Below are 7,373 nucleotides of genomic sequence, written 5' to 3' on the forward strand. Positions count from 1 at the left end.
AAAAAAAAAAAAAAAAAAAAAAGTTTTGATGTTTTGTTTTGCAGCAACAGATAACTGAACACTGACCTGCTTTCTGTTCCTCAAACCTGCCTAGCTCATTTCCCCATGAGCACCAGCTGCTGTCTCTGCTTAGAGCACATTTTCGCCCGGTGATTCACTTGGATGGTCCACTTCATCTTTCTATTACTTACTTTATTTTTTCAAATAGGCACAAAACCAACACACTGGTCATTTTCACGTCAACCTGTAGCACCTCAGTTTTCCGTTGGAAAGCCACCCTTTCTTTACTTTCAGCCCACGTGGCTGAACATCCTCTTTTCTCCCGCTACGGTCCTCTGGACTCCAGGGCAACTTGTAATTGAGGCCACGCCAATTTGTAATTTTACTCACTGCCCCTGAGTCAATAACTGAGGGCTTAGTTACTGATTCAGGGAGGAGTGTATGAGCCAAATGAGTTCAATAAGTGTTAGTCCCAGGAATTATTGGTGAGGAGAGACTCTTAGCTGGGGTTGTTAAGCTGCTTTAACATAAGCCTGGAGCAGCTAGTGCCCTGCTGCTTAGCACAAGGGGCAGGTGTGTCTGGGAAGCGAGCCAACACAGAGGAGGACAGGGCAGAAACAGAGAGAGACGGCTGGATGTAGCCACACCTGAGGCTAAATTTCCTTGAGCTTTTCAGTTACATGAGCCAATATGCTTTCCACTCCACTATTGCCTCTCCTTCCCTTTGGTGAAGCCAGTTTGAGATGTGCTTCTGTCACTTGCTCTTAAAATATCAATTGCTTGACTCACCCTCTACCCTTTCCACCAAATATTAGGTTGAACCATATGAAATTGTCATTCTTATAGATTAAAATGACTGAATAACAGTACTTTTATATGTAAATTTATTCAAACACGTCCAGAGATGGGGCATTCACTATTTACTGAGGTAGCCCAGTTAACAATTTACCTAATAGAATGTTTTAAAAAATTGTCCAGGTACAGTGCCTGTAAGCCCAGTGCTCTGGGGGGCTGAAACAGGATGATCATTTGAATCCAGGAGTTCGAGAACAGTCTAGGCAACATAGTAAGACCCTTGTCACTACAAAAACAATTGGTGGCACATTCCTGTAGTCCTGTCTACTCAGGAGGCTGAGGCAGGACGATCGCGTGAGCCCAAGAATTAGAGTTCACAGTGAACTGTGATCACACCACTGCACTCCAGCCTGGGCAACACAGAATAAGATCCTGTCTCTTGGGGAGATCATCTGAGGTCAGGAGTTCAAGACCTGCCTGGCCAACATGACGAAACCCCATCTTTACTAAATTTGTAACTATCTTGAGCAGACATATGAGGAGAAACAGGTCATTATCCTCAGCATCAAAGGAATAAACCAAAATGTTAAAAAAAAAAGACCCTTTCTCTTATTAAAACACACACACACACACACACACACACACAGACACACACACACACACAGACACACACACACATACACACATACACACACTCCAAATCCATCTTCCTGTTCCTTCTGAGTTCTCAGCTCTCTCCTCTGAGCACATTTCATGTATTGTGTAGAATTTGACTACAAAATGCCAAGAGGAAGCCCCACCCCTACCACAGGCAGAAAAGCATGAGATTGTCACCTTTTTATTCTAGACACAACACTTGTAGAAATGCATTCTAAAATGTCTAACTTTTAAAAAATGTGCTGCTGTAATCCATGTCTTCTCTCTCTTGTTCTAGTTTATTTCTAACTAAGCTCAGGACCTCACAGTTAACTCCAGTGATTTTTACCGTATTCAGTTTAGTGCACCACCCTTCCCTTTTAAAGCCAAGCTTTTACCCCTACCCATTGGGTCAAAGTTTTTATTCATTATTTTCTCTATAGTTGTTAGGATACAACAACACAATGCAAATAAAATGCCAAGATATTTGTGAATTGAATCATGATTGTCCAATCCAGGGTGGATTTTGCAAGTTTGGGAAGTGTGCATTCTTTATATTCATCCAAGTCACTGCTACAAATGTTGAAAAGGACAGAGCTGATAATTAAGCCCAAAGGAATGTAGATAGTTGGACAGTGATTCATTAACCTTTAGGTTTGGTCTTTCAGTCCGTACTATTTCTCCGACCTGGGTCAGCAACCATCCTTGTTTCTCAGCCTTGTCTACACGAAGTAATAGTGTAATAAATATCTTGCTGAAGTAATAACTATCTTGCTGAAGTATATAAGGGGCTTCTCATTATTGGGTATTCATTGTCCCATTCCTGAAGTTCAGTAGAGCAGTGTGTCATTTAGGATACACTGAGCCACCATAACAAATAGACCTAAATGTTTAATGGCTCTACATGATGGAATGTTATTTGTAGCACAGGTAACAAGAAATCAGGGTGCTCAAGTTGGTGGGGGTACTCTCTTCCATGCAGCCACTCAGGGATCTAGGTTTTTCCCATCTTGTGAATCTGTCATTCTCCATGGCCTCACTGTCATCTGCATCCAGTCAAGGAAGAGGAAAACACACAAAGGAGCACATGTGAGCAATTTTTGTCAGACAGGCATGAAAGTGGCATGTCACTGCTGTTCACTTTGTCACAAAGCCACATCTAGCCAAATGGTAGGTAGGGAAATGCTGTTGAGTTTATTGCTTAAAGAGGGGAAGAATGGATTTGGTGGATAGCTAGTTGTCTCCACTATAGACAGCTAAAGTCTATGTGACACAAAACGAATCATTCATAAACTGAACACACATTCCTTCCTTTCAAAACCAAGCTTCCACCCCTGCCCATTGTGTCACAGTCTTTGTCCATTATTTTCTCAATAGTTATCAGGTTACAACAGCACAATGCAACACAAGTTACATAAAAATTGATGGCAAAGTGAAACTGTCAGTCTTGCAAAATAAGCAAGATTTTTAAAAGATTAGGAAAGCAATTTTGGGGAAGTGCCCTAATCGTTTGCCTAGCCAGTGACATATGAGGAAACAGCAGCATTAGATGACAGAAAATCTATGAGGATAAGGACCAAAATGATACTTCAAATGAGAATGATTTGAATATCAAAGAAGTAACAGACACCTGGGAAAATTAACAAAGACCTCAGCTATTTTTGCCAAAATTATACTGTTTATGATTGTGTTGTGAAAGTCAAATCTGAATTGACCAATTTTTTTATTATATGAGCATATAATTTTACCAGAAAAACATATGCAAAACATTCCTCAACAGTTGATTGCTTCCCTTTCATGATTATTGTTATTTTAAGAATCAGCTGGCTGGAGTCCTTCTGCCTCACTTCCCCTCCAAGGCTCAGTCTCTAAATGTTGGGATGCCCACAGCCGTGTCCTGGGCCCCTTCTCCACATCTCTCCTCTTCTAAGTGATTTCAGTCCCTTGATCCCATTCAGTCCCTTGGCTTTAAATATCATCTACATGCAGCTGACTCTGAAATTTGTGTCTGCAGTCTTGGCCTGTCCCCTGAGCTTCAGACATTTATCCTACTGTCTACTTGATATCTCCACTTGAGTGTTTAACAGCCTGTCAGACTTGGGTGCCTGAAAACAGGCTTCTTGATTGAAAACTGTTTCACAAGTCTTTCCTATGTCACTCTGTAAATGGCAGCTTCAGTCAGCTGCTTGCTCAAGCCAAAATCTTGAGTTATTTTATATGTCTCTGCCTCTGCCCTCCCCTGACCCCACATTCGATGGAACTACAAGTTTTGTTGGGGCTAATTTCCAAATATGACCTAAATCAACTCCAGTCCCTCTCCCCACTACCATTGGACCCCAAGCCCAGGCAGCCACATCTCTCACTAGGGCCTCTGGGACAGCCTCCTGACCTGTGTCCCTGCTCCTACCCTTGCCTTCATTACTACTTCATCTTCACACAGCAGCACCAGGGATCGCTGAAGCAAAGACATTGACTGGGTCGTTCCTCGAATTCGATCCCTTCAGTGCTTCCCATCACTTTTATAATAACTTTTTAAAGTTATTATAAAGGCTGAATATGGTGGTTCATGCCTATAATCCTACCACGTTGGGAGGCTGAGGCAGGTGGATCACTGGATCCCAGGAGTTTGAGACCAGCCTGGGCAATATAGTGAGACTCCCAACTCCATTTTAAACAAATAAAAATTAAAAATTAAAAGCAAAATATACTGGCTATGATAAAGATAATTGCTATGAAGAAGACAAAACAGGTTAATGAGATAGAGAGGTATATTGATCCATTCTCACACTGCCATGAAGAAATACGTGAACCTGGGTCATTAAAGGAAAGAGGGTTAATTGACTCACAGTTCTGTATGGCTGGGGAGGCCTCAGGAGACTTACAATCATGGTGGAAGGCAAAGGAGAAGCAGGCACCTTCTTCACAGGGCATCAGGACAGAGTGAGTGCAAGCAGGGGAAATGCCAGACACTTATAAAACCATCAGATCTTGTAAGAACTCATTCATTATCACGAGAACAGCATTGGGGAAACTGCCCCCATGATCCACTCACTTCCCACCAGGTCCCTCCCATGACACGATTCAAGATGAGACTTGGGTGGAGATATAGCTAAACTATATCAAGAGGGCTGGAAGAGAAACTGCTCCAGATGGGAGCTGGAGAACGCCTCGGTATGGATGTGACATTTGGGCTGAGATGTGGATGATGAGAAGGAGTCAGGCAGCCATGCCCTGGAGAAAAAGAGCGATGCAGACAGCAGAAGCCCCGAGGACAGAGCCAGCTGACAGCTCATGTGGTGGCCAGAGAGTGAGTGAGGAGGAGGGGCGGTGAGAGGAGGTGTGAGATGTGGGCACAAGTAAGATGAGGTGGGGCCCAGGAGGCCACAGGGAAGAGTTTAAGTTTATAAAAGGGGTTTAATAGTAGCCTCTTTATAATAGGATTTATTTATTTATTTTTTGAGACAGGGTTTCTCTCCTGTCATCCAGGCTGGTATGCAGTTGTTCAATCTCAGCTCAGTGCAACCTCCACATTCTGGGTTCAAGTGATTCTCCCACCTCAGCCTCCCAAGTAGCTGGGATTATAGGTGCCCACCATCAGTCCTGGCTAATTTTCATATTTTTAGTAGAGACAGTGTTTCGTCATGTTGGCCAGGCTGGTCTCGAACTCCTGACCCCAGGTGATCCCAAAGTGTTGGGATTACAGGTGTGAGCCACTTCACTGGCTTATTTGGCTTTTTGATGTGTTAAACTGTCTGTCTTCCCTTAGACTTTAAGCTCCACTAGAGTAGAGGCTTTGTCTCTTTGGTTCACTGTCATATTTTCACTTGCCAGAGGCTGCCTTATAATAGATGGCCAATAAATACCTGTTAAATAAATAAATATTTCTTGCATTTTTAAAATACAAGAAAAAATAAATTTCTTAACATTATTTTAAGTTTTATCTTCCAGAGTAAAGTCTCAACAAACACCTTTCTTCACCATTTAATATGGAATTTTGGCTTCCTTTATAAGTAGATTTATTTAAGTGGCCTTTCCCTTTACCCATTATCTTTGTCTATCTTGCCTATTTCCTTCCTTACATTTCCTAGACTAATAACCCATGGAAAAAGGAAGTGAGGGCTGTGCTGACATGATTTGCTCTTGGTTAACCCAAGCTGGTCCACGGTGATAAATCATTTTTGTTTTGGGGGCACAGAAGTACCCTCTCCTCCTTAAAATCCATTCTAGAATAGTGTCTGCAAAGTGTTATGTTCATTGGTTTGCAGGGTATAGAACTTTCTTTCTTTTTTTCCCCCTTTTTTAGCAAGGCCCATAACTGCAACATCATCTTTCTTCTTTTTTTATTTTTAATGGAACGCTTCATAGATTTGCATGTCATCCTTGTGCAGGGGCCGTGCTAGTCTTCTTTGTATCATTCCAGTTTTAGTATATGAGCTGCTGAAGCGACTACTCTGATTTATTTATTTTTGAGATGGAGTCTCACTCTATTACCCAGGTTGGAGTGCAGTGGCGCCATTTTGGCTCACTGAAACCTCTGCCTCCTTCAATTCTCCTCTCTCAGCCTCCCTAGTAGCTGGGACTACAGTTGCATGCCACCACACCCAGCTAATTTTTGTATTTTTAATACAGACGGGGTTTCGCCATATTGGTCAGGCTGGTCTCGAACTCCTGACCTCAGGTTATCCGCCTGCCATGGCCTCCCAAAGTGGTGGGATTACAGGCATGAGTCACCACACCTGGCCTCCTCTTTTTAATGGAACATTTTTTCCATCTCCAAGATTCCAGCACCATCCTAAATATCTGTAGGTCCTCTAAGAGTACAGATAGACACAGAAAATCTCTTTCCTGGGTTCTCTACGTGCTGTGGCCTGTAATTCATCTGGATCAAGAGATGAGTTTAATTCAATTTAGACACAAATAAATGTTCTCATTAGAGGGGACTGGCCACATTGCAAGACCATTTGGCAACACACTGATGTCACTGAATCACTGAACTAAACAGATTCCTCTTTAATGTGGAGGCTCTGATCCCTTTCAAAGTACTGGCTTCTATAGATCTTTGAATTCTTAGAACCAGTCATTTGGGGTCTAAAAATATTGTTGAAGGGTTTATGATCTACCTTAAAATTCTCCTCCACCTTGTTATGTGTCATGATCCTTAGGGGTCTCTGGGAAGAGAAGAGAGTCAGGAGGAAGACCTACAGAGCCAGCTGTCCTGCAACACCTTACCACGAGGGCCTCTGGGTAGAAGTCAGACATTTACCTGTGTGTGGCCTGCCAGGTGTAAGTGGTCTGCCCCTAGGGTTCTGAGGTTAACTTGAGAGTACATGGCATCCTAAAGGGGCCAGCCAGCCACTCCTCACGTCTCCTCTACACTCTTGCCAATCAGAGATATCTGAATTTTCATGTCAGATCACTGTTTTCAAATTAGTCTTTTTTTTAGGGGGATCTTGATGGTGCAGGGGATGTGGGTGGGGTGTGGTGGCTGCGCGCCCGTGCACAAGTCCCTTTCTATCTCACGTTGCTGCAAGGCTCCCTCATGTTAGTTTTAACTGCTGGCTCAACTGTATAAAGGCTATGTCGGCCAGGTAGCACATAGCCCAGGCCTGATTCATTAGTTGCTTCCAGTTTGCAACCTCTGACCTAAGGTGCCACGTAAATATCACTGGTGGAGAAAGAGTGGATGCTCGTTGTCAGTTTCTTCTGTCACTGACACCAGAGTGTGATGTGAATGCAGATTCGTTCTCAGTCCAGACAGCAGTTTCTGTTCTAGGAGTTAACAGATAGTTACAAAGCATTTTAAATTTAATTTAATTACTTTATTTAGAAACAGGACCTGTATCTGTTGCCCAGGCTGGAATGCAGTGTTGTAGTCTTGGTTGACACTTCAGCCTCAGCCTCCTGGGCTCAGGCAGTCCTCCCATCTCAGCCTCTGGAGTAGT

The 7,373-nt window shown here is 43.0% G+C and overlaps 1 non-coding gene across 1 annotated transcript; it reads right to left on the reverse strand.

Annotated features, from left to right (window-relative positions):
• Positions 1-5,774: 5,774 nt before the first annotated feature.
• LOC119468443 lies at positions 5,775-5,879 on the reverse strand. Its single transcript, XR_005197122.1, has one exon. It is a non-coding gene; the product is annotated as a U6 spliceosomal RNA (small nuclear RNA).
• Between the last annotated feature and the right edge of the window lie 1,494 nt (positions 5,880-7,373).

This window comes from Cebus imitator, unplaced genomic scaffold (assembly GCF_001604975.1).
Source record: "Cebus imitator isolate Cc_AM_T3 unplaced genomic scaffold, Cebus_imitator-1.0 Scaffold432, whole genome shotgun sequence".
Lineage (NCBI taxonomy): Eukaryota > Metazoa > Chordata > Mammalia > Primates > Cebidae > Cebus > Cebus imitator.